Source organism: Urocitellus parryii, unplaced genomic scaffold (assembly GCF_045843805.1).
Source record: "Urocitellus parryii isolate mUroPar1 unplaced genomic scaffold, mUroPar1.hap1 Scaffold_71, whole genome shotgun sequence".
Taxonomy (NCBI): domain Eukaryota; kingdom Metazoa; phylum Chordata; class Mammalia; order Rodentia; family Sciuridae; genus Urocitellus; species Urocitellus parryii.
Window position 1 is genome coordinate 1,263,209 of NW_027554142.1, and position 27,761 is coordinate 1,290,969.

General features: G+C 37.4%; 1 pseudogene; it reads left to right on the forward strand.

Annotated features, from left to right (window-relative positions):
- Window positions 1-27,761, forward strand: LOC144252957 (axin interactor, dorsalization-associated protein-like; annotated as a pseudogene).

Genomic DNA, 27,761 nt, shown 5'->3' on the forward strand with positions numbered 1-27,761 from the left:
ATGACCCTCTGGCTCCAGCATCCTGCCTTCCTGCAAAACCAGCACCACATGGTCGCTGCCGAGGTCCGCTGCCACCCAGAGACCATGGCTACAGCAGCCTCTGAGAGCCTGAGTGGCTGGCAGGTGAGACCACTTCAAGGGCCCCTCTGGTCTCTCCTCAAAGGAATCTTACTTTTACCCTTGGGCCTGAGACAAGTGTGGTCTTCCTAACCCTGAGATGCCCTCAAGCCATGTTCCTCAGTGTCTCTGGTCAAAGTCTTCATGTATGTATTTATTTTATTTTATTTTTATTTTTATTTTTTTACTTTATTGACAATTTTTATTGAATGTGTTTGTAATTTCAAAGTCTGAGTAATTAGAGTAAAAACCATGGGTTGCACAATTAATAATGCTAAATATTCACCTTGAAATAATTGCAGATAGTCACTAGGAACCCATAAATTGGGGAATGAAACAATAAATTTCATAAAATACTTTTCCAGATACAGATAGAATTGTATAACATCTGTCTGTAGGCTTACATGCCAGAAAGTAATCAACCAGGACACAAGAGGTGATAGCATTATGTTGTTTGATGACTTCCCTGAGGAGAAAGTCTGCTGTGTGTGTGTGTGTGTGTGTGTGTGTGTATACACACACATATATATGCATGTATATATGTGTGTACACATATACAATAAATTTCATCATAAAAGGAATATTAGAATTGTAACCTTGCTGCTACAAACCTTACCAGTGTGATAAGTATTGAGGGAAATCTACTGAGGTTAAAGAATAAGATGTGATTATCTATTTCTCTTTAATTAGTCATCTTCAGTATCAATCTTTTAATTAAAATACTTCAGGAGAAGAGGTATTCTCTTTCACTGGTACCTCATATCACCTAGGACCTTGTACATTGGAGAACTATTTTATGGTTCATTTTCTATGAGGGCTCTGAGACTTTCCTTGGAGATCTTACAGTACTCTGAAAATACTGGTACCTGCAGTCCACTATGGACATTTTTATTTTGCTATGACACTCAGTAGTCAATTGCAGAGTCTTGAAATGATAGTGAAGCTCGGAATTTAAAATACATATATTAACGTGTGGTTAATACACTATAAAATATGATTAAAAGTATCAATTTAAGATATAACATATAAGACCAACTAATATATAAGTCTTACATAACATGTAAGACTAAGATATAAGACTAATGTTGGTCTATGTATTTATTCTAGTCCTAAAGTATATTCTCACATATAATAAAGAATTTCCATTTGATGTTCAGCCTGTCCCATTAAGGTAAATAAATAAGCATCCATATTTTGTCTTCTGATTTTATTATCTATTTCATGCCTGTTTTTCAAATATTTCTGGATTTTTTTCCCTATCAAATTTGGTATTGGTGATATGGCTGATACCATTGGTAGCAATGAGATGATTGACATTGACATTTATATCAACATTAACCTAATAATCAGCATCTTATCTGGGAAGTTAGTGGCTATGAGGGTTAGCTGGTGTATTAAGTGGGGTAGCTCACTAATTTTTCTGTCCTTTTTTATATAGGAGAATTTCAGCCCCTGGTGAGGAAGAGCATTTGGAATTTGAAGAAGATGAAGAAGAAGGTGGTGCTGGAGCAGGGTCTTCTGATTCTTTTCCTGCTATAGTGCCTAGTGGGTACAAAAAATGTACATTATATAATTCAAGGTCAGGTGTTTGGAACTTACTTTTGTACTTGTTAGTGGCGGGTAAAACATCTCCAGGTTTGCCAATCTTAAGCAAATTATCATGGCCATTTTGTTAGCGGTAGCTATCGGTTTATTGTGAAAGTATCTTACTATTTGTGTCAGGGATCCTCAAAACATCCAGTGTTTAGTGATTGGCTAGGAAGACCCACAGGACTCAGCATATAGCTGTACTCACAGTTGTATTCTGAGTCATTACAACAAGAAAACACAAGAACAAAATCAGCAAAGTGTAAAGGCACACAGGCAAATTCCAGAGGAAACCAAACTTCTAAGAGTCCTCTCCCAGCAGAGTCAAATATGTACTTGATTCTCTCAACATTCTTTCACACCTGTGAAATGAAAAAATTGTCTATTGGGGAAACACTGTAGAGATTCAGTACAAAAGACACTTATTGGGGTTAGCATGAACCAAAACTAAAGACTCCAGGAAGAAAGCAAGTGTTCAGCACAAACCATATTGTTTGCATGGACGGTTTAGGCACAGTGATCTTCTTAACAGGGCATGATGGGAATCCTGCTGAAATCCAGGTTCCCAGATGCTAGCCATGGACCAACATTGTAAGTAGGCTTTCTAGAGTAACTGTTTGCTATGTTAATTCTTTTCTTTATATATCTAGCTGTTCTTTAAATAATCATATATGATTGTGAAACCTGGACCTGGAGGAACAGATACTAAACAGTTGCCCTTAACAGGGAAATAAAGAATACATAGCAAGTCCTTTTTATTTGTGGAAGATCTTGACAAGGTTGTAAAATACCCTAGTCAAGCACCCTGAGTAAATTTTTTGCCTCTTCCACTTCTATACTTTCTTCTGTTCTTATACAGTGCACAGTTTTTACTTCTGATGAACTAGTTCATTTTTTGGAAGTGTGGAAATAACACTGTACTATTGTGATGCATTTTTTATGCTTTATGGTATAATTAAGTATAATATATATATCATCCAGAAAACTTCATAATTAAAGTCATAATTCAGTAATTTAAATACTCTTTGGTAGAAGACGTTTGAAATATAAACAGTGTAGGCTTAGACAAACAAGATACCTGCGCTTTTGAGTCTAACATCTGCCAATCAGTAGTTAAGTGACTGTACTTAATTCTTTATAAAAGGAGATGTTGACAATGCCTAATTCATAGGGTTACAATGAAAATTAAGGCACCACATACAAAGCATTTGGCATGATACTTTTCATTTGCTGGGGTAGTGGTGGCTACTGTATTTTCATTATCACTTCCAAATGGTGTTAACAGTCCTACACCATAGGATTATTGGAAAAATTACAGTCACTATAAAATGTTATTGTTAGTGTTTCTTTGATACAAGGTAATTATTTCCAATCTGTTTGTCCTTATGAAGAAAGAGTTATATTTTACTTGTCATATTTGTAGGAAATTTCAAGATTGCTGAGATGATGAGGTAAATAAATTTGCTAAAATTTTTCTGTATTTTTTATTTCCTTTTCAAACCACATGCTGTACTTGAAATAGATTCCAGTTCTATAAATTTCTGGTTTGATTATTTGTTCACTAGCTATACTTCTGTAGCAAACAAGAACCTTGAAGCAGATGATGTAAGTCATGAAATGGACAGATTAAGGTCTTTATGGGTTTCAGGTTGCTGAGTTGAAAAGAAACTCTGTAACTTAAGTCTATTTGCTATGAAAGATTAAGCCCAAAGTAATTAGATTTTTGTATTCTGATATAGCATTTTGGTATTTTATTTCAGAGATACAGAAAGCTCACTAAACCCTTCTATTCCCTGAATTATTTTCCTCAAAGTAAGAAAGAGTACATATAGTTCAATTAGCAATATTTGATTTGCGATCATATTTTCGAGGGCCTGTGTCATTATAAAATTGAAAATGTCATTGAAGGACAATTTAACCTTTAACTTAATTATAGAATGGGAAAAAATTGTTATACTGTGGACATCCAAGATTTCAGTTGTGATAAGGCTGTTGTGTCTATATTATCATGGCAGGGTGCTTCTAAGAATTATAACATTTTTATTACCTTTATTTCACGTAATTTATATAATTGTAAGTTTGTTGTACTTTTTTTTGGTACTGAGGATTTAACACAGGGGTACTTTACCAGTGAGCCACATCCTCAGCCCTTTTTATTTTTTATTTTGAGACAGGATTTCACTTAGTTGCTGAGGGCCTCACTGAGTTGCTGAGATTAGTCTTAAACTTGGGATCCTCCTTCCTCAGCCTCCCAAGTCACCTGGATTCCAGGCTTGTGCCATAGCATCTAGCTTATTATGATCTTTTTAAAAAATATTTATTAAGGTGTCCCTTACATATATAAAAGGCATCTTTTTTAGTGTGCAGCTTTATGAGTTTTGACAAACACACATGCTAAACACTACTACTGTTAAACTAATGAGATGAAGTATAATATATGACTATGGTATGACCAAGAGTAGTTTATTCCCATTTAAAATTAAAAATGGATTTTTATCCAACCTTTCTTGAAAAGAATAAAAAATTGTTAAACCTTTCTTTGACATTAATATCATTTTCAAAGCCTTCAATTCTCATAAGACAAACAGTAACTTTTGTGTACTGCTTTAAACACTAACTGGCTTAAGTACAAATAGTAGTTTAATTTTCTTAAGGTAATCTCAGTAGATTTCATTTAAATAGAGGATATAAATTTATAACCTATTATTTATTACCTGAAAACTTATTTATCATGTTGAATATTAAAGCTTCTAAATGATAAACCAAAGTAATACAAATTTTAAAAAAATAGCTGGCCAGGATTATATGCTTATAATCCTAGCTACTTAAGAAATTGAGGCAGGAGGATTGCAAGTTTGAGGCCAGTGGGGGCAACTTAGAGAGACTTTGTCTCAAAATAGAAAGAACTAGGGATGTAGCTCAGTGGTAGGGTGCTTGCCTCACCTGTGTGAAGCCCTACATTCGTTTCCTAGTACCACATGCACAAATAGCCATGACACAATTTTAGACAAAATTAAAAAAAAACATTTCTGAGTGACCTAAACATAAGCCTAGCAATCTCAACATTATTCTAGATTTGTATTGGTTATTCATCTTTTATATAGTCTTAGATATGTACAAAAATGTTTTTTGAAACTCAAAATGAAGAGTGAATCTTACTTCTTTAATATCAAACCTGTACTTGTTTCTTTCCTGCATAAATATTCAATTCTGAGTTGAACTTGAGAGTTAAGCAAATATGGATTTCATTTTCAGCTAAAGTGCAGTGTTTTCTTACCCATGCATATAGAAAGTTGAAAACTGCAACAAAATATTCATTGCTGTTCCATGAATATTAGGGCATCCTTATTTCACAGAATTTCAGAATATATTTAGGGTTAAGCAGTAAATACCACCAAAGTATGCAGTTAGACTCTGGCTCTCCGTGCACTTACTTTCTCTCAAAGTCTCAAATTCTCAGACTGAGCCGAACAGTCAGAGCCAAAGTCCCTCATCCAGTCATGTACTTATATTGAAAGGAAAGGAAAATACCATTCAATGTTATCTGGTAGTTCTCCTAGCTGTATTTCAATAGTTTTAAGGCTTGTTAATATTCTATTACTCTCAAGCAGTTTTGGAAACATTTTAAGATTTCTTTTTTATAATTTGTTTCTTGTTTGTTTATAGTACTGGGGATTGAAGTCGGGGGTGCTCTACCACCTAGCTACATCCCCAGCTCTTTGACTTATTTTTTTTTTATTTTGAAACAGGGTTTTTCTAAGTTGCCCAGGCTGGCCTCTCCTGCCTTAACTTGCCAAGTTCCTGGGATTACAGGCATGCACCATTATGTCTGGCTCAGTTTTTTTTTTTTTTAATCCATGAATCTTGTCACTTGAAGTCAAAAGGTTTTCTCCAGAGCTTTGCAGAAATTGGTTCATAGGAAATGTCTATTGAGTAGGCTCTTCATCAAGGCTCTAAGCAACATCTGGCCTGCTTTTTCTTGAAAGTCCTCTGGCCACTCAAATTTTTAACCCAACACCTGTAGTAACTCTTCCTTGCATGCTAAATGGCATCTGTGTATGAAGGATATACCCACTGATTCATCTTAGGTTTTGTGAGAGTATTTATTATTTTTTTCCAGATATGATGGTGACACTTAAGAATTCAGCCATTATCCAAATCACATATTTCTGAACACAGAAAAATACATATTTCTAGTACCAGTCAATAAAGAAAATAAAAACAAGAATATATTCATATAACTTATATACAAACAACTTTAATCAGGTATAATTTTTCACAGACCTAGAAATATTATTATTTGAATGCTAATGACCCCTAAGATTTTTATCAAACTTTTAATATAATTTCAAAGTGAACAAACTTCTTATGATTTTACTCTTTATCTTGAAAGGTTGGACCAGTTTCTCAACTACTAATCAGTTACCAACCAAAAGAAATTGTGCATGTGTTTTCATATTTTCACACAATTTGTATGTGTGTACAAATTGCAGATGTGCAGTGCAAATTTCAAAATTTTTCTCTAGTTAGATTTTTAAGACCCATTTCATGTTTTGTGCCATCTACAAAATGTTATGGCCAAATAATGATTTGTCAATACCATTATTTTAAATTATGTTAAAATTATCCCAAAATAATAGAAAACATTATTTTATATATATCATTTTTATTGCATTTTAAAATCACAAAGAAATGTGCACTTAAAAAAAAGTGTGTGACAGACTTTGAATTGGTAGTATCAGACATCTGAATTTAATTACAAGTATGATAAATCTAAAACAAAGAAGATATATATAATCACATACATATGATAATGCTTAGTTTACATTTTAGATATCAGGTTCATCTCTGTCCTAAAAGTATGGACAAAAAATTTTGTACTCCTTATTCATGACATTTAATTCACCAAGCACCAAGGCAAAATGAAGACTGACTCACCTCTTATTGAAGTAAATGCCTGTGACAAACATTTGTACAATATCGTGTAAAAATCCAAGCAAATGAAATTATTCAATAAGCAAACTCAAATCAATGTTTTTTAAAAATATAATCTTTGGTAATTTTCCTCTTTTATGTTCTGACCTACTCAATAATGTACTATTTTGGAACAAAGACTGTCATGCCATTTCCAATTTTGGACTAGAAATTGTCCTTATGGTATGATATGAGATATAAACAATAGAAATTTTTAAAAAGCAAAAATAAAAAGTTGAAAGAAAAAAATGACTTCCTCTTCTGCATGTGAGAACAGGGTCTTAAGGATCCCTCTGACCTTCATATCCATGTCACTTCAGACTCATCCTCAGGCTGGTGGTCCTTTCATTGTCTGATTCTCCATGATCTCTATGGCTACACAGAGACTACTGAATGTGAGGCCATCCTACTTGATACTCAGACCTTCATTTTTCTCAGCATCCTCTTGGAACAAAGAAGTTGTGGGCGATGGGCGGGGGGTGGGGGGGCTTCAGATGCTCTCCCATTGTTTTTCTGTACCTGTTGCAGGTAGAGTGGTGCTTCATTGCTTGGTCTGTGTCAGTGCTGCGGGGTGCCCAGCAGAGGCAGAGGCCTTACTTGCACAATTCCCTTTCCTCTCCACAGTGGCAGTGGCTGTAACATTCTTGGCTAGGTCAGACGCTTTTACACAGTTTTTAAAACATTCTTGAGTGAACTTGTCTGTGTTTAACAAACAGCCATTTGGGGGATCCATAGCTACCTTCATAAATTGTTTTCCACAGATGAAGCACAATGAAATAGAGCAACTTGAGTTTTTACCCAAGTACCACCTTTTAATAAACAGTTTCCATCAACAAGATGGACTTTTTGGTGTCCCCTATTACAGTAGTGTGGTGAAATGGTTCCAAACCTTCTAATTCATTGTCATTACTTTATCAGAGTTGTCTTTAGGTTTAGGCTTAGAATCTTACTCTCGCAGAAAAATCACACTGAATTGAGTAATTCCTTCCAGCTCTTTTTGACACCAGTGAGAGCATGCCTGCTCTGGTTGGTGCATAAGAGGTGGTTGGGGCAGATAAGTCTGAAAAAGACGTGCTTTCTGTGTTCAGTACAACTTGGGGCTCACCAGCTACCAATGTCTTCCTTTGTCTTGCAGTAAAAACTGAAAGTGGAATTAACCAAATGAACACAGTCCTACTGCTCACTGCTATATGAGTGTTAAAGACCTATCATATTGCTATCTGGGCTACTCAGTCTCTGTCCATTCCTGTGAATGTGCATTGCCCAGTGTACAAAGTTCAAATGTTACTCTTTTTTAATCACTCCCTTACTTGGAGTTCTTAGTGACAGTTCAATAACATCCCTGGGATGTTATTGAAAACTTGGTTTGGACAGCAGTAGCCATTTAGAGTTTTCCATATTTAAAAGTATGAAGCATAAATAGTGGCCTCACAAAAATGTCTATATTCTAATCCTGGGAACCTGTGACTGTTATGTTACATGGCAAAAGGAACTTTGCAGAAGCTTGAGATGGGGAGGTTCTCCTGCAGTTCCTTTTAAGGCTTTAGGGACAATTAAAATAAAGATGTTAAAATGGGACATGATGGTTAAAAGCATGGACTCTGTAGCCAAACTGCTGTGTGATTATTGATAATTTGTTTTTCTATGCCTCACTTTTCACCTCTGAAAAATAGAACTAAACTATTGTTGTGAGGATTAGATGAGAGGATTAGGATAGTATGTGGCACATCACAAATACTCACAAGTGTTAGCTATTTCTTATTTACATAGCAATTCCATGTGGAAGAACATTTCTTCTGATCTTTGCTCTAGATCTGAGAGCAGATGATCTAGCTGGAATAGCACAGTTTACACTGGATTGTGTGTAGTGGTTTCTTTCTTATCCTTGTTAGTCTTAGAATTTTATGAATGTAGTTGACTTGTTCTCATATTACACTATGTAATTGGATATGTTAATTCTTCACTTAGAAATCTTCCTTTTAATGCATTGGCTCAATTTACAACTATCATGGTTTTATCTTTGATGCAGAAACATGCACCCTTTTTCATCTAATCTGGGAGCTATAGATGGTACGGTATTATTTTAGTATTTGATCTTCTTTTATGTTTATTTTTTCTTCACTCATTGATATAGATTTTTCTATCCATTTTTTACTAGAGAATGATAACCTCTAGAACTGGAAATTCAGTCATTCATTCAATAAAATATTTCTTCAACAAAGATCTGTTTAATCCTTGTGCATACTACAAAAGGAACAGTTCCCACACCTTTCAGAATGCTTATTGTGTAGTCAGCAAGACAGAGCCAAAAGCACATGATTATGATTAGAGATGTGAACCAATGTCATAGGTTGGCAAAAAGAAGGGCTGAGGGAGTTCAATAAATCTAGACAGATTTAGGACTCACTGAGTATATAGGAGTTGACCATGCAGAGAGAGAGCACATCATAGACCATTCTGAAACACCTTAAATAGGCACCTTTCTATGTAATCTATGATCTTAATTACAGTCAGCTTCCTTCATCATGAAGCACAAGGTTTGACATTCTACCTTGAATTAAAAAAGAAATTCAGACTTGAAATTATTGCCTCCATATTAATTTATTTGAAGCATAATGATTACATTAAACCTTACTGTGTAGTCTCAGGCAAAAAGATTGTTGGTAAGGAATGTAGCATCAGCCCTACCATTTCAACTGAAAGATCTAGATGATGACAGGTTATAAAATTGACTTACCCCAAAGTAACAACAAGTTTAATATCAACTTGGAAAAAATAATGTTAACATCAAAAAGACTTTGAAAGTTGTAAAGCAATCATCTTTTGACTGTCAAAAAAAGTAGTAAAGAGGTAAGACATAAAAGAGGTAACATTCTTGGGGGTTTTTTGGGGTGGGGTGGGGTGGGTTCTTTTTTTGTCTTTTTGGGAACTGGAGGTCGAATCCAGGATTTTGCAAATGCAAGGCAGACACTTTGCCACTGAGCTACATCCCAACCCAACATTCTTAATATATAAAGAAAAATTTTAATTGTAATAACCAAAGCAGAATACATGAGAGGAACAGACAACATGAGCTAGTGCGCACGCGTGCACACACACACACACACACACACACACACACATACACACACACACATTTAAAAATACCCGTTAAACATATAAAAAGAGAGCGGACACTCCGCCGAGCCAGTCAGCGGCCACCATCCGGGAAAGCTGAAGGATACACCGCCACTCTCCTTCAGAGTGCGACATCAAAACAGGTCGGTGTCATTCAGCTCACCCCCCAGACAGCGGGAATTCGCATAAAATCTCTCCTAGGCTTGCCGGGAGAGGGAGTATCAAGCTGAGCCTCCATACAGGCTAGGGGGAAACCAGAGACACCTGACCTCCAACCCCTCCTCCCAGTAGCAGCCAAAAGGAAACCTGGCTAGCCAGCGCTGGGGGAGGGGCAAGCAGAAAAAATCAAAGTGATAGAGTGCCAGGGATCCCAGCAGCCTGCAGCAGGGCCTGGAGAGCCAGGCCAACTGATTCGCGTGGCCTGCCCTGCGGCTACAGAAGGCGTGGCGCCTCAGTGAAGCCATTAATTGGCAAGCAGGGAGGTTAGGGAAGGCCATTAGGTGGAATCCCACCAGCAAAGCCCACACGGACCCTTGGGCCGAGCTCGGGTTCTCAGAAGGGGAAGAAAGCGGTACAGTCCCATCCCCCACAGCGGACACTCCACCGAGGCAGTCAGCGGCCACCATCCGGGAAAGCTGAAGGATACACCGCCACTCTCCTTCAGAGTGCAACATCAAAACAGCGGACACTCCATCCAGGCAGTCAGTGGCCACCATCCGGGAAAGCTGAAGAATACACCACCACTCTCCAACAGCTTGTAACATCAAAACAGCCAGCAGCAGGACCCCGGAGATCCAGGCCAACTGATTCGCGTGGCCTGCCCTGCGGCTACAGAAGGCGTGGCGCCTCAGTGAAGCCATTAATTGGCAAGCAGGGAGGTTAGGGAAGGCCATTAGGTGGAATCCCACCAGCCAAGCCCACACGGACCCTTGGGCCGAGCACCGGTTCTCAGAAGGGGAAGGAAGCGGTACAGTCCCATCCCCCACAGCGGACACTCCGCCGAGCCAGTCAGCGGCCACCATCCGGGAAAGCTGAAGGATACACCGCCACTCTCCTTCAGAGTGCGACATCAAAACAGGTCGGTGTCATTCAGCTCACCCCCCAGACAGCGGGAATTCGCATAAAATCTCTCCTAGGCTTGCCAGGAGAGGGAGTATCAAGCTGAGCCTCCATACAGGCTAGGGGGAAACCAGAGACACCTGACCTCCAACCCCTCCTCCCAGTAGCAGCCAAAAGGAAACCTGGCTAGCCAGCGCTGGGGGAGGGGCAAGCAGAAAAATCAAAGTGATAGAGTGCCAGGGATCCCAGCAGCCTGCAACAGGGCCTGGAGAGCCAGGCCAACTGATTCGCGTGGCCTGCCCTGCGGCTACAGAAGGCGTGGCGCCTCAGTGAAGCCATTAATTGGCAAGCAGGGAGGTTAGGGAAGGCCATTAGGTGGAATCCCACCAGCAAAGCCCACACGGACCCTTGGGCCGAGCTCGGGTTCTCAGAAGGGGAAGAAAGCGGTACAGTCCCATCCCCCACAGCGGACACTCCACCGAGGCAGTCAGCGGCCACCATCCGGGAAAGCTGAAGGATACACCGCCACTCTCCTTCAGAGTGCAACATCAAAACAGCGGACACTCCATCCAGGCAGTCAGTGGCCACCATCCGGGAAAGCTGAAGAATACACCACCACTCTCCAACAGCTTGTAACATCAAAACAGCCAGCAGCAGGACCCCGGAGATCCAGGCCAACTGATTCGCGTGGCCTGCCCTGCGGCTACAGAAGGCGTGGCGCCTCAGTGAAGCCATTAATTGGCAAGCAGGGAGGTTAGGGAAGGCCATTAGGTGGAATCCCACCAGCCAAGCCCACACGGACCCTTGGGCCGAGCACCGGTTCTCAGAAGGGGAAGGAAGCGGTACAGTCCCATCCCCCACAGCGGACACTCCGCCGAGCCAGTCAGCGGCCACCATCCGGGAAAGCTGAAGGATACACCGCCACTCTCCTTCAGAGTGCGACATCAAAACAGGTCGGTGTCATTTAGCTCACCCCCCAGACAGCGGGAATTCGCATAAAATCTCTCCTAGGCTTGCCGGGAGAGGGAGTATCAAGCTGAGCCTCCATACAGGCTAGGGGGAAACCAGAGACACCTGACCTCCAACCCCTCCTCCCAGTAGCAGCCAAAAGGAAACCTGGCTAGCCAGCGCTGGGGGAGGGGCAAGCAGAAAAATCAAAGTGATAGAGTGCCAGGGATCCCAGCAGCCTGCAACAGGGCCTGGAGAGCCAGGCCAACTGATTCGCGTGGCCTGCCCTGCGGCTACAGAAGGCGTGGCGCCTCAGTGAAGCCATTAATTGGCAAGCAGGGAGGTTAGGGAAGGCCATTAGGTGGAATCCCACCAGCAAAGCCCACACGGACCCTTGGGCCGAGCTCGGGTTCTCAGAAGGGGAAGAAAGCGGTACAGTCCCATCCCCCACAGCGGACACTCCACCGAGGCAGTCAGCGGCCACCATCCGGGAAAGCTGAAGGATACACCGCCACTCTCCTTCAGAGTGCAACATCAAAACAGCGGACACTCCATCCAGGCAGTCAGTGGCCACCATCCGGGAAAGCTGAAGAATACACCACCACTCTCCAACAGCTTGTAACATCAAAACAGCCAGCAGCAGGACCCCGGAGATCCAGGCCAACTGATTCGCGCGGCCTGCCCCGCAGCTACAGAAGGCGTGGCGCCTCAGAGAAGCCATTAATTAGCAAGCAGGGAGGTTAGGGACTGCCATTAGGTGGAATCCCGCCAGCCAAGCCCACCGCCCACGCCCGGAAGAGGCCCAGCGATCTGCCAGCATTGTAGTCACGACACCCCAATTGGAATAGGGACAGAGCAGAGCTGCCTTCCACTCCCGGAACAGGCCCAGAGAGCCGCCAGCGTGATAGACACGTCACCCCAATTGGAGTAGGGGCACAGCCGCCGCCCGCACCTGCAAGGGAGACTTTTCAAGTATACAAGAGCAACATAAATAAATAGGGGGTAAATTTCAAAACACAACAGTTGCACCAAGCAGAAAGAAACGCGGGCAGTATGAAAAGACAAGGAAAGAAAGGACCACAAGCAATGCAGGTCAACTCAACTTTAGAAGAGGTAATAGCTGCAACAGATGGAATATCAGATAAAGAGTTCAGGATATATATGCTTCAGATGATCTGGAGTCTCAAGGAAGACATGAGGCAGCAAAATCAGACAATGAAAGATCACATTGACAAACAAATCCAGGAAGTCAAAGATCAATTTCACAGGGAGATAGAGGTAATAAAAAACAAACAAATTGAAATTCTAGAAATGCAGGAAACAATAAACCAACTTAAAAACTCAATTGAGAATACTACCAGCAGAGTAGATCACTTAGAAGAGAGAACATCAGACAATGAAGACAAAGTATTTCAACTGGAAAAGAACATAGACAGCTCAGCAAGTCTGCTAAGAAACCATGAGCAGAACATCCAAGAATTATGGGACAATATCAAAAGACCAAATTTAAGAGTCATTGGGATACAGGAAGGCACAGAGCTCCATTCCAAAGGAATAAACAGTCTATTCAGTGAAATAATACGAGAAAACTTCCCAGAATTGAAGATTGAGACAGAATCCCAAATCCTAGAAGCCTACAGGACGCCGAATGTGCAAAATCATAAGAGATCCACACCTAGACACATTATAATGAAGATGTCCAACATACAGAATAAGGAGAGAATTTTAAAAGCAGCAAGAGAAAGAAAGCAGATTACATTTAGGGGTAAACCAATCAGGATAACAGCTGATCTCTCAACACAGACTCTGAAAGCTAGAAGATCCTGGAATAACATATTTCAAACACTGAAAGACAATGGGCTCCAACCAAGAATCGTGTATCCGGAGAAATTAAGCTTCAGGTTAGAAGATGAAATTAAAACCTTCCACAATAAACAAAAGTTAAAAGAATTCGCAGCTAGAAAACCATCTCTTCAAAAAATCCTTGGCAAAACATTACAGGAAGAGGAAATGGAAAACAACATTGAAAACCAACAATGGGAGGTAGGACAGTAAAGGGGGGAAAGTAGTCATAGAGGATAACAAATCAGGTTTAGTAACATCAATAAACAAATATGGATAGAAGAACAAACCATATCTCAATAATAACCCTAAATGTTAATGGCTTAAACTCACCAATTAAGAGACACAGGCTAGTAGAATGGATCAAAAAACAAGACCCAACAATATGCTGTCTACAGGAGACGCATTTGATAGGAAAAGATATACATAGACTGAAGGTGAAAGGTTGGGAAAAATCATATCACTCATATGGACCGCGGAAACAAGCAGGAGTGTCCATACTCATATCTAATAAAATAGATTTCAAGCCAAAGCTAATCAAAAGGGATATAGAAGGACACTTCATACTGCTCAAGGGAACCATACACCAACAAGACATAACAATCATAAATATATATGCCCCAAATAATGGTGCAGCTGTATTCATCAAGCAAACTCTTCTCAAGTTCAAGAGTCTAATAGACCAACATACAATAATCATGGGAGACTTCAACACACCTCTCTCACCACTGGACAGATCTTCCAAACAAAAGTTAAATAAGGAAACTATAGAACTCAATAACACAATTAACAACCTAGACTTAATTGACATATATAGACTATACCACCCAACATCAAGTAGCTACACTTTTTTCTCAGCAGCACATGGAACCTTCTCAAAAATAGACCATATACTATGTCACAGGGCAACTCTTAGACAATACAAAGGGGTAGAGATAATACCATGCATCTTATCTGATCATAATGGAATGAAACTGAAAATCAATGATAAAAGAAGAAAGGAAAAAGCAAGCATCACCTGGAGAATGAACAATAGGTTGCTGAGTGATCAATGGGTTTTAGAAGACATCAAGGAGGAAATTAAAAAATTCCTAGAGTTAAATGAAAACACAGACACAACATATCGGAATCTATGGGACACATTGAAAGCAGTTCTAAGAGGAAAATTCATTGCTTGGAGTTCATTCCTCAAAAAAAGAAAAAACCAACAAATAAATGATCTCATACTTCATCTCAAAATCCTAGAAAAAGAAGAGCAAAACAACAGCAAAAGAAGTAGAAGGCAAGAAATAATTAAAATCAGAGCTGAAATTAATGAAATTGAAACAAAAGAAACAATTGAAAAAATTGACAAAACTAAAAGCTGGTTCTTTGAAAAAATAAATAAAATTGACAGACCCTTAGCCATGCTAATGAATAGAAGAAGAGAGAGAACCCAAATTACTAGCATACGGGATGAAAAAGGCAATATCACAACAGACACTTCAGAAATACAGAAGATAATCAGAAATTACTTTGAATCCTTATACTCCAATAAAATAGAAGATACTGAAGGCATAGATAAATTCCTTGAGTCCTATGATCTGCCCAGATTGAGCCAGGAGGATATAGACAACCTAAACAGACCAATAACAATAGAGGAAATAGAAGAAACCATCAAAAGACTACCAACTAAGAAAAGCCCAGGACCGGATGGGTATACAGCAGAGTTTTACAAAACCTTTAAAGAGGAACTAACACCAATACTTTTCAAGCTATTTCAGGAAATAGAAAAAGAGGGAGAACTTCCAAATTCATTCTACGATGCCAACATCACCCTGATTCCGAAACCAGACAAAGACACATCAAAGAAGGAAAACTACAGACCAATATCTCTAATGAACCTTGATGCAAAAATCCTCAATAAAATTCTGGCGAATCGGATTCAAATACATATCAAAAAAATTATACATCATGATCAAGTAGGATTCATCCCTGGGATGCAAGGCTGGTTTAATATACGGAAATCAATAAATGTTATTCACCACATCAATAGACTTAAAAATAAGAACCATATGATCATCTCAATAGATGCAGAAAAAGCATTCGACAAAGTACAGCATCCCTTTATGTTCAAAACGCTAGAAAAATTAGGGATAACAGGATCATACCTCAACATTGTAAAAGCAATCTATGATAAGCCACAGGCCAGCATCATTCTGAATGGAGAAAAATTGAAGGCATTCCCTCTAAGATCTGGTACAAGACAGGGATGCACTCTCTCACCACTTCTGTTCAACATAGTCCTCGAAACACTGGCCAGAGCAATTAGACAGTCAAAAGAAATTAAAGGCATAAAAATAGGAAAAGAAGAACTTAAATTATCACTATTTGCAGATGATATGATTCTATACCTAGCAGACCCAAAAGGGTCTACAAAGAAGCTATTAGAGCTAATAAATGAATTCAGCAAAGTGGCAGGATATAAGATCAACACGCATAAATCAAAGGCGTTCCTGTATATGAGCGACAAATCCTCTGAAACGGAAATGAGGACAACTACTCCATTCACAATATTCCCCCAAAAAATAAAATACTTGGGAATCAACCTAACTAAAGAGGTGAAAGATTTATACAATGAAAATTACAGAACCCTAAAGAAAGACATAGAAGAAGACCTTAGAAGATGGAAAAACATACCCTGCTCATGGATAGGCAGAACTAACATCATCAAAATGGCGATATTACCAAAAGTTCTCTATAAGTTCAATGCAATGCCAATCAAAATCCCAACAGCATATCTTGTAGAAATAGATAAAAGAATCATGAATTTCATATGGAATAATAAAAGACCCAGAATAGCAAAAACAATACTAAGCAGGAAGTGTGAATCAGGCGGTATAGCGATACCAGACTTCAAGCTATACTACAGAGCAATAGTAACAAAAACAGCATGGTACTGGTACCAAAACAGGCGGGTGGACCAATGGTACAGAATAGAGGACACAGTAACCAATCCACAAAACTACAACTATCTTATTTTTGATAAAGGGGCTAAAAGCATGCAATGGAGGAAGGATAGCATCTTCAACAAATGGTGCTGGGAAAACTGGAAATCCATTTGCACCAAAATGAATCTGAATCCCTATCTCTCGCCGTGCACAAAAGTTAACTCAAAATGGATCAAGGAGCTTGATATTAAATCAGAGACACGGCATCTGATAGAAGAAAAAGTTGGTTATGATCTACACGCTGTGGGATCGGGCTCCAAATTCCTCAATAGGACACCCATAGCGCTAGAGTTAACAAATAGAATCAACAAATGGGACTTACTCAAACTAAAAAGTTTTTTCTCAGCAAAAGAAACAATAAGAGAGATAAATAGGGAGCCTACATCCTGGGAACAAATCTTTACTCCACACACTTCAGATAGAGCCCTAATAACCAGAATATACAAAGAACTCAAAAAATTAGACAATAAGATAACAAATAACCCAATCAATAAATGGGCCAAGGACCTGAACAGACACTTCTCAGAGGAGGACATACAATCAATCAACAAGTACATGAAAAAATGCTCACCATCGCTAGCAGTCAGAGAAATGCAAATCAAAACTACCCTAAGATACCATCTCACTCCAGTAAGACTGGCAGCCATTAGGAAGTCAAACAACAATAAGTGCTGGAGAGGATGCGGGGAAAAGGGCACTCTTGTTCATTGCTGGTGGGACTGCAAATTGGTGCAGCCAATTTGGAAAGCAGTATGGAGATTTCTCGGAAAGCTGGGAATGGAACCACCATTTGACCCAGCTATTCCCCTTCTCGGTCTATTCCCTAAAGCCCTAACAAGAGCATGCTACAGGGACACTGCTACATCGATGTTCATAGCAGCTCAATTCACGATAGCAAGACTGTGGAACCAGCCTAGATGCCCTTCAATAGATGAATGGATAAAAAAAATGTGGCATTTATACACTATGGAGTATTACTCTGCATTAAAAAATGACAAAATTATAGAATTTGGAGGGAAATGGATGGCATTAGAGCAGATTATGCTAAGTGAAGCTAGTCAATCTTTAAAAAACAAATACCAAATGACTCCTTTGATATAAGGGGTGTAAACAAGGACAGGGTAGGGACGAAGAGCTTGAGAAGAAGATTTACAGTAAACAGGGATGAGAGGTGGGAGGGAAAGGGAGTGAGAAGGGAAATTGCATGGAAATGGAAGGCGATCCTCAGGGTTATACAAAATGTCATATAAGAGGTAAGGAGGGGTAAGTCAAGAGAATACAAATGGAAGACATGATTTACAGTAGAAGGGGTAGAGAGAGAAAAGGGGAGGGGAGGGGAGGGGAGGGGAGGGGGGATAGTAGACAATAGGACAGACAGCAGAATACATCAGACACTAGAAAGGCAATATGTCAATCAATGGAAGGGTAACTGATGTGATACAGCAATTTGTATACGGGGTAAAAGCGGGAGTTCATAATCCACTTGAATCAAACCGTGTAATATGATGTATTAAGAACTATGTAATGTTATGAACGACCAATAAAAAAAATAAATAAAAAAAAAAAAGAATAGAATAGGAATTCCAACATCAAAAAAAAAAACATATAAAAAGATACTCAACTTTATTTTTAATAAAAACCATAAATTAAAGCTACTGTTGGTGAGTCTTAGGGGAAATAGGTACTTATTAATCACTTGTGGGAATAGAAAAATGGTGCAGTTCCTTTGGAGGGGAATTGAGCATTCTCTTACATATAAGTACATACTTTTTTCCTTAGCAATCCCATTCCTGAGAATTTACTCTGAAGATGCACCCGTAAAATACAGGAAAAAGAGGGGGAAACACTTGCATATACACCAGATTCTCTGTTGAGGTGTTTTTTATAATGATAAAAAGTTAGAAATAATGTAATTGCCATATGAAGATTGGCTGAATAAACTATGATACATAGGATACTGTAGAAAATAATTCAGAAAATCTCCATGAACTAATGAGTGATTTTTCAAAATATATTATTAGCAGAATTTATCAAGATAGTTCACATTAGCAGATTAAGGGGAAAGATTTCATAATGTTGTCAACAATGCAGAAAAAGTTTTCAGTTAAGTTTGAAATACAGCCTTGATTTTAAACAATTCTTGGCAAAGGACAGAAAAACATCCTTAACTTGATAAAACATGGCTACATGACATTTACAGCCCAAAATTGTTTAATGATGAATTTGAACAAAACAAGAGTGTCTATTACTTCTTTTCATCAGCATTGTTTTGGAAGCCCTAGCTACTGCACTAGGACAAGAAAACTGAAATATAAAAGGGGGGATGTTCTTTATTTGCATATTTATGAATATATAGAGAATATGCAAAAAAAACTATTCATAACTCATTAATAAGATGATGTGGTTCCTGGATATAAAATCTGTACAGACAAATCAATTCTATCTCAAACAAGTAATAGTTGCTTAAAAAATGAACTATTATAATATTTATAGTAGTATTAAATAATATCAAGGACCTTATTATAAATTCAACAAAAGAAATATAACAATTTTATGTAGAAAATAAACCTTTGTTGAAAGAAATAAAAGAATATCAAAAGGAAAAGGAAACTGGAACAATCTTGAAATTAGGGAAAAAGATGGAAGAGTGACTTAATAATTGTTATGGTTGGTGAGATGTTGAATTGTACATTCTCTTTTACTTTTTTCATTTCTCTCGATTGAATTGTTTATGAGAATGCATTTTATAAAAACAGTGAAGTCACTATTCTTTTTTTCATTTGTTCATAATAGTTATTCTTGACATTAGATTTATTTGGACTAATTATAAATGCATGGAATATAATTTGCTCCAATTCAGTCCCTTCACCCTCCCCATCCTCCCTCCCACTGTTCCCTTTCATCCAATTTACTGATCTATTTACGTTTTTTAAAATTAGTATCTTACAGATATTCAAAATGATGAGTTTCATTATAGTATATTCACATGTGTGCATTGGAAAGTTAGTTTGGGTTTATTCCACAGTTTTTCCCTACCCACTCCCCATTCCCTTCTTTTTCTTTTACTGATTTTATTTTTTTTAAATACACGACAATGGAGTCTATTACAATTCTTATTACACATATAGAGCACAATTTTTTATATCTTTGTATAAAGTATGTTCACGCCAATTCACGTTATAGATGTACTTGTTTTTTTGCATTACAATTCTTAATACACATATATACCAAAATTTTTCATATCTCTGTTTGTATATAAAGTAGGTTGACACCCAATTTGTGTCTTCAGACATGTACTTTGGATAATGATGTCCATCCCATTCATTCCACATTCATTAGGAGGCTAATCCCCTGCCTCCTCCCTTTCCCTCACTCCCCTCTTCCCTATCTAGAATCCAACTATTCATCCCATGTTCCTCCTCCCTACCCTATTATGAGTCAGCCTCCTTATATCAGAGAAAACATTTGGCATTTGTTTTTTGGGGATTGACTAACTTCACTTAGCATTATCTTCTCCAACTCCATCCATTTACCTGTAAATGCCATGATTTGCCATGATTTTATTCTCTTTTTAAAAAGTTCATTGAGTGTGTATATATATATATACACATATATATATATATGCCACATTTTTTAAAATCCATTCATCCACTGAAGGGCATGTAGGTTGGCTCCACAGTTTAGCTATTGTGAATTGTGCTGCTATAAACATTGATGTGGCTGTGTCCCTGTAGTATGTTGTCTTTAAGTCCTTTGGGTATAGTCCAAGGAGAGGAATAGCTTGGTTAAATGGTGGTTCCATTCCCAGATTACCAAAGAATCTCCGTACTGCTTTCCAGATTGGCTGCACCAATTTGCAGTCCCACCAGCAATGTATGAGTGTGCCTTTTTCCCCACATCCTTGCCAACACTTATTGTTGTTTGTCTTCATAATAGCTGCCATTCTGACTAGAGTTGTATCTTAGTTTTGATTTACATTTCTCTGATTGCTAGAGATGTTGAAAAGTTTTTCATATATTTGTTGATTGATTGTATATCCTCTTCTGAGAAGTGTTTGTTCAAGTCCTTGACCCATTTTTTGATTGGGTTACTTGTTTTTTTCAGGGCTTAGCTTTTTGAGTTCTTTATAAACCCTAGAGAGTAGTGCTCTATCTGATGTGTGAGGGGTAAAGATTTTCTCCCAGGATGTAGGCTCCCTGTTCACCTCACGGATTGTTTCTTTTGCTGAGAAAAAAAACTTTTTAGTTTGAATCCATCCCATTTATTGATTCCTGGTTTTAATTCTTGTGCCATAGGAGTCTTATTAAGGAAGTTGGGGCCTAACCCACATGATGAAGATTAGGGCCTACTTTTTTCTTCTGTTAGACACAGAGTCTCTGGCTTAATTCCTAGGTCCTTGATCCATTTTGAGTTAAGTTTTGTGCATGGTGAGAGTTATGAGTTTAATTTCATTTTGTTGCATATAGATTTCCAGTTTTCCCAGCACCATTTGTTGAAAATGCTATCTTTTCTCCAGTGCATGTTTTTGGCACCTTTGTCTAAAATAAGATAATTGTAATTTTGTGGGTTAGTCTCTGTGTCCTCTATTCTGTACCATTGGTCTACCAGTCTGTTTTAGTGCCAATACCATGCTGTTTTTGTTACTGTTGCTCTGTAGTATAGTTTAAGGTCTCATATAGTGATGCCACCTACTTTACTCTTCCTGCTAAGGATTTCTTTAGCTATTCTTGGTCTCTTATTTTTCCAGATGAATTTCATGATTGCTTTTTTTATTTCTATGAGGAATGCCATTGAGATTTTGATTGGAATTGCATTAAATCTATATAGTGCTTTTGGTAGTATGGTCATTTTGATAATATTAATTCTGCCTATCCAAGAGCAAGGTAGATCTTTCCAGAAATAGTAAATGAATTCAGCAAAGGAGCAGGATATAAACCAACACAGATAAATCAAAGGCATTTCTGTATATCAGGGACAAAGCCTCTGAAAAGGAAATAAGGAAAACTACCCCATTCACAATAAACTCAAAAAATAAAAAAGATACTTGAGAATCAACAAAAGAAGTCAAAGATCTATACAATGAAAACTACAGAACCCTAAAGAGAAATCAAAGAAGATCTTAGAAGATGGAAAGATCTACACATTCCCTTCTTAAAGGAGAAATAGAGGAGGAGGGAGGGAGAGGGGGAAGGTGGGCAGGGTCAGATCAGAATATGATAGCCCAAAGGGTGGGGTTTTGGCCTGCTGAGAACTTCTACCGGAAGGAGATTGGAATCCCAAAAGCAACCTCAGCAGCAAAACCTCTGCCCTCCTCCTGCTCTCCTGTCCTTCATCCTTCTCAAAGCCAGTCATAAAACCTAGAAAGCTCGCTCTCTCTCTCTCTCTCTCTCTCTCTCTCTCTCTCTCTCTCTCTCCCCCCCATCTCTCTCTTTCTTTCCCTCCCTGTCCCCCTACCCTCCCTTACCCCCTCCCTTAAAAACCCACATTCCAGACAGGACCTGCCTTTGGTCCAGAAGGAAAGAAGGCTATACAGAGAGGCCAAGAAGAATCTGACCAGACAGGGCTTGCTGGGACCCTGGCAGCCTTTTACCATTAGCTCACACCCCCTTTTCCAGTCACTTCTGCATGGCCATCCATTCTTCATGGAACATAAACATAAAAACAGGAGTTTTCCCTGGATCTGTAGGTCTTTATTTCTTAAGGCTTTTAGGTCAAATAAAGTTCTATTAAATAAATGTTATGATTTTTAAAATGTAAAGAGATATACTAGTTCATAAATTAGACAAAGCAGTTTATAAAGATAGACTCTTTCTGAAACTCATCTGGACCTTTTATACAGCTATAGAATTAAGATACTGTATTAGTGGTAAGAGGATAAACAGTCCGGTAAGACAGAATAGAAAACTCAGAAACTGATTGCCACATGATTTATGATTGAGGTGGGACTGCGGATCAGTGGTGGAAAATGTCAGTCTTTTTAATGAGTAGTGCTGAGACAATTGAGTATTTATGTGAAATTGAATGAAATTAAAGCTCCTAATATACACCGTAGTCAATAATTCTGTGTGACATATAGAATTAAGTGTGAATGACAAAACAATAAAATGCTTTCAAGATAATACCTTTATGATTTTGGAGTGGGGTAAGTTTTCTTAAATATGACATAAAAATCACTGATTGTAAAGGAAGAGATTAAGAAATTTGATATTACTAGCAGTAAGTATTTATCATAATCAGAAGACACCATGGCAGAGAAAAGTCATTCTTAACATTCAAAACTAATACTTGGTGTTAGAAGTTAGCAATGGTTGCTATCTTTTGGAAGAGTGAATTGGACAGGGTGGGGGGAAGGACACTCCTAGGAGGCTGATCATATCTTTCCTAGATCTGATACTAGTTATACAGGTGTATTCACTTTGTGGAAGTTCAGCAAACTGTATTAACAATTTGTACATTTTAAGATGTATATGCTCTACTTCAACAAAAAGTCTTTATAAAGGAAAACTACTAAGAAGCTATTTGTAAAACATTTGTCCAGCAAAATAATAGAGACCTCCTACAGCTCAATAAGATAGACATCTCAATAAAAAATAGAGCAAAATAATTGAACACACTTCAGAAAAGAGGAAATCATATTTGATTTATTCTAAAAGGTGCTCAACCTTATTAATCTTCAGAGGAATGCAAATTAAAATGATTGATCTCTATATACCAAAATTGGCTAACATGAAGAATCTGAGAAAACAGTACCTAGTGAGGATTTAGGTTTGTTAATGCAACAGTGGAATGGAATGCAGCCTCCAGGCCTTCCCATTATTGCATTTGTCTGTATTGTTTAAATTAGAAAGTAATACATTTTTAACAGCACTGTTGAGGTATAATTTGCATTTCATAACATTTCCCTTCTGTAAGTATAAAATTCATCGATTTTTGACACCTCTATAGAGTTTTGCATCTGTCATCACTATACAAGTTCAGAACATTCTCATCACCTCCCAAAATTTCCTCAAGCCACATTTGCCATCAATAAAATGTGTATTTTCAAATGTAGTGTGTTGATTGCTTCATGTATTTCAAATAACTCATCATTAAAAGTAGCATAACACATTGTTGAATAGAAACTTGAAAATCTTTTGTTAAGTGTATTTTGAGGTTCTGTATACATACTTGATTAAAATCAGCTTATTTGCATCTGTTCTCTATTGGTAGTTTCAAAAAAGGGAACATAGTGAACAGTTGATTTCTTCCTTCATATGTTCTTGGTGGGTGAATGTTGTCATGTTGTTCTGGGTGGGTTTTTAGTTTTAAAAATTTTAGTTGGTTTTGGGGAAAATGTTCAGTTATACAAATGGCCATTTTATATGGCAGTCTGTATAGTACTAATTTCTGAGAGAATAAATCATACAAAATAGAATGAAGAATAGAAGTTAGACTATGTAAATTAAAACATAAATATGAAATTGTAAATTATTTTCTTTATTAGGAGTAACTAAAGAGAAGAATGTATTGATCAACTCTGATATTAAATGTCTCAGACTTTAGAACAGTATAACTAGTATTTTAAAAGGTTTTCTTGTCTTTGTTCTACCACTTCATATTAAGATGCTGAGTATAATATAGAAGTACATATGGAATATAAATATTATGTGAGCATATTATACTATTATATATAATTGGGCTTCCTCAAGTGATGTTTTTAACATACTTTTATTATACATACTATATACTATTATTATAGAAGGTGATTGTATGGTTGGGAAATGCAGATATATTACGTGTAAAATTAAATATTTTTCTAAAAAAGTATAACATCAGATGTTCATGAATTTTGGAAATAAAAATACATAATGCCTAGCTAGTTCCTAAGAGGTAGGCTATATCTTCTGTTTGTCAAAGTATTTACTCTGAATTATTGGTGGAGCTAACTTTTATTGAGGTTTCTCTGTTGCCAGGTACTTTATTACCAACGTTGCCATCAGAACCGGGAATGACATTATTCACTATCAGGATTGAGAAAATTGGTCTGAGAGACGCTGGACAGTGCATTGATCCCTATATTACAGTTAGTGTAAAGGGTAAATAACTGGCAAATTGCATTATGTCTTTTCTCATATGGAACAAAGTTTTTGACAGGGGATGGTCTTGTATATGTGACAACTTACTTTAATGCATTCTATAATGAGGTAAAATCCTAGAAGAGATCAGAACAGAACATAGTTCGAAAGACTTACAAAAAATATTTCCTACTTATACACTCACTTTTGCTTTTGAGTTTGTATAGATTTTTGCTCTTCAGATTCCATCTAACGTGCAGACTAAACATACACATTGTCCTTAACAGCAGCTACAGCCTTCAGGATGTACATTAACAATAGCACCCCTCACCTTCTCCTATCCAGTCTATATTCATTTCTCTCCACAAAGCCCCATGTCCTGTTTTCCCATCTCTCCTGCTTCAGCCCCTTCTTCTTCCTGTGCTAGTGAGGTATCTACTTAGGTGAGTCCTAAAGAGGCAGATGAAAATCAGGGGACAGGGAAGTAGGGTGCGTCCATAACATCTATGCCCTGAAAGCAATCCCGTGGGATGATGATGTGATTAAGGAATAAATTATACCATTTTACAGAAATAACTATAGTTAGTACAAATGGCTTATTTTAATCTGTAGTTTTGCACCAAAGGAACAGATCGGTGCTGACATTAAATGGAGGAACTTTTATCAATTGCAGAAATAAAGTCAGATCCATGGGTTCATTAGTGCTAATTAAAAGAAAAATATGACCATAAAGAAAAACATTTATTTAAAGAACATAATCCACAGCACTAATACTGGTACACTTTTAAATTCCGATGTTACCAGTTATCAAATATATAGTGTACTGGAAAATATTTACATTGTTTGATAGGCCATTTGTAAAACTGCATACTCATTCAGAAAGTATACTTAAAACACAAAAATATTTAATGATGTTGTAAATGTTAAATTACCTTTGCATATGTTAAACTGAAATATTTTTATGTAAATATTTTTTAATTATTAAATGTACTAAATTTTTTTTTAGCTTTTTGAGACACATAAATGAATAACACATAAACACTGAGGAGTTATTAAATGAGTCCATGTTGAATTTGACTAAACTGAGATTTTAAAACCCAGAAAATAAAAACTATATCTAACGTACCATCTTGTTGATGTAAATTCAGGGTATGTTGTAAACAGTATAACCAGAATTTAGATAATATATATGAAAAATTATTCATTAACAAAAGGGTTTTGTTGGCTGTTCTCATCCATTTTTGGTTCTTAACAGGGAAATTATAAGGTTAGGTTTATAGGCTTTTCTAAATAAGTCATATACTTGATCAAAGTTAGAAATTGGTGGCAGAGCTCCATTGTGGCAAATTATATACTCCAGATTTTTTTGGTTTTTGCATAGAAAAATATAGTGGGCTATTCCCTAAGAAAAACATGTTTGTGCTTTTTACCACTTCACTATGAAGATCAAGTTTTGTCCACTTGCCATGTAAAGGCTTCCTTGTCCCCTTCATGGGGTCTCCTAACCAGTCTATATTCATTTCTCTCCACATACCCCATGAACTTCAACAACTCTCACATACTTGCTCACACCAAATAGGAATCTCTTAGCCTGAGAATCTCCTCTCAGCTCTTTCCATGCCTCTTTAGGAAGTGTAACCTTTGCAGTTTCTATATTTTCCGTCTGTATATGTGAATACTCATAAGCAGAAACTTATTTGTTTCTCCAGATCTGAATGGCATAGACTTAACTCCTGTGCAAGATACTCCTGTGGCTTCAAGAAGATACATATGTTCATTTTAATGTGGACATTGAGCTCCAGAAGCATATTGAAAAATTAACCAAAGGTTTGTAATTATCAGTTACTGACTTCTTAAGGACACAGTACTTATCTGGGTTTGTGTTCATAGTGACCTTAACACAAGATCTTATGTCACATAGTTATGAATATTGACTTAAAGTCAAATCAACAATTTTTTAAAATATGAGAATTAGCAGTTGCATTATCTAGTTGTGTAATAATGTGGTTAAATATTATTTGATAGGGAAGCTTTTCTCATAATACAGAGTTAAGGAAGCAGGTTCCCTAATAATTACCTTAAGTCCTTTTAGGAACCTAATGATTACTTTCTAACAGTTAAATTATTATTTTTTCTTTCAATAAGATGCATTGGGTAAAAAGATACTATAACTGGCAGTTAGTTTGTAAGAATATGGAAAGGACAATCTGGGCATGGTGGTTTCAGGAGGGAGAGAAATGATATAAGGTAGAATTTTTTTAAAGGAACTCTTTTAAATTTCTATTCTAATATAGGGGCTTATTGAAACCATTTCTATAGGTACTGCTGATACTTAAGTAACTTCTGTTTTTCTTGTGGTATTTAATATTTTATATTCTTTGGTAGTTTATGATTCTACCTGTGTACATAACTTACATTCTTGCTATACAATTTTGTTGTACTTTGTAGAATTAAATGATATGGAGAAATGTCACTCAGACATGCTAGTACCAGAGCTTGGAGTGACAGCCACAGTGAGTTATCAACAGTTGTGTCATCAGACTGTTTGACACATGTTACTTTGTAAAATCATAGGCTTCTGGTGACACATAAGAAATGTGTGGTCTCTGGCTTATGTTGTTTGTTTTAATTCCTTAGGTGCAGCTATCTTCTTTGAATTCAAACACTACAAGCCTAAAAAAAGGTTTACCAGCACCAATGTTTTGCTTTCATGGAGATGGATGAGATTAAACCTGGGCCAATTGTAATAGAACTGTAAGTGATATACATATAGGATTAATTCTGTTCCAATGGTTACTAGTTCATGTTTCTTCTTAGTCCCTCCTATCGAGAATGTAACATTAGAGTAGATCAATCATCAAAGTATTTTAAACAATGATCTTTCTATTGTGGTTACAGATACAAGAAACCCACTGCCTTTAAAAGAAAGAAATTGCAGTTATTGATCAAGAAACCACTTTATCTTCATCTACATCAAACTTTGCACAAGGAATGATTCTGACATGAGTAATGTGGAATTTCTGTGAATTTTACCACTCAGTAGAAACCATCATAGCTCTGTGTAGCATATTCA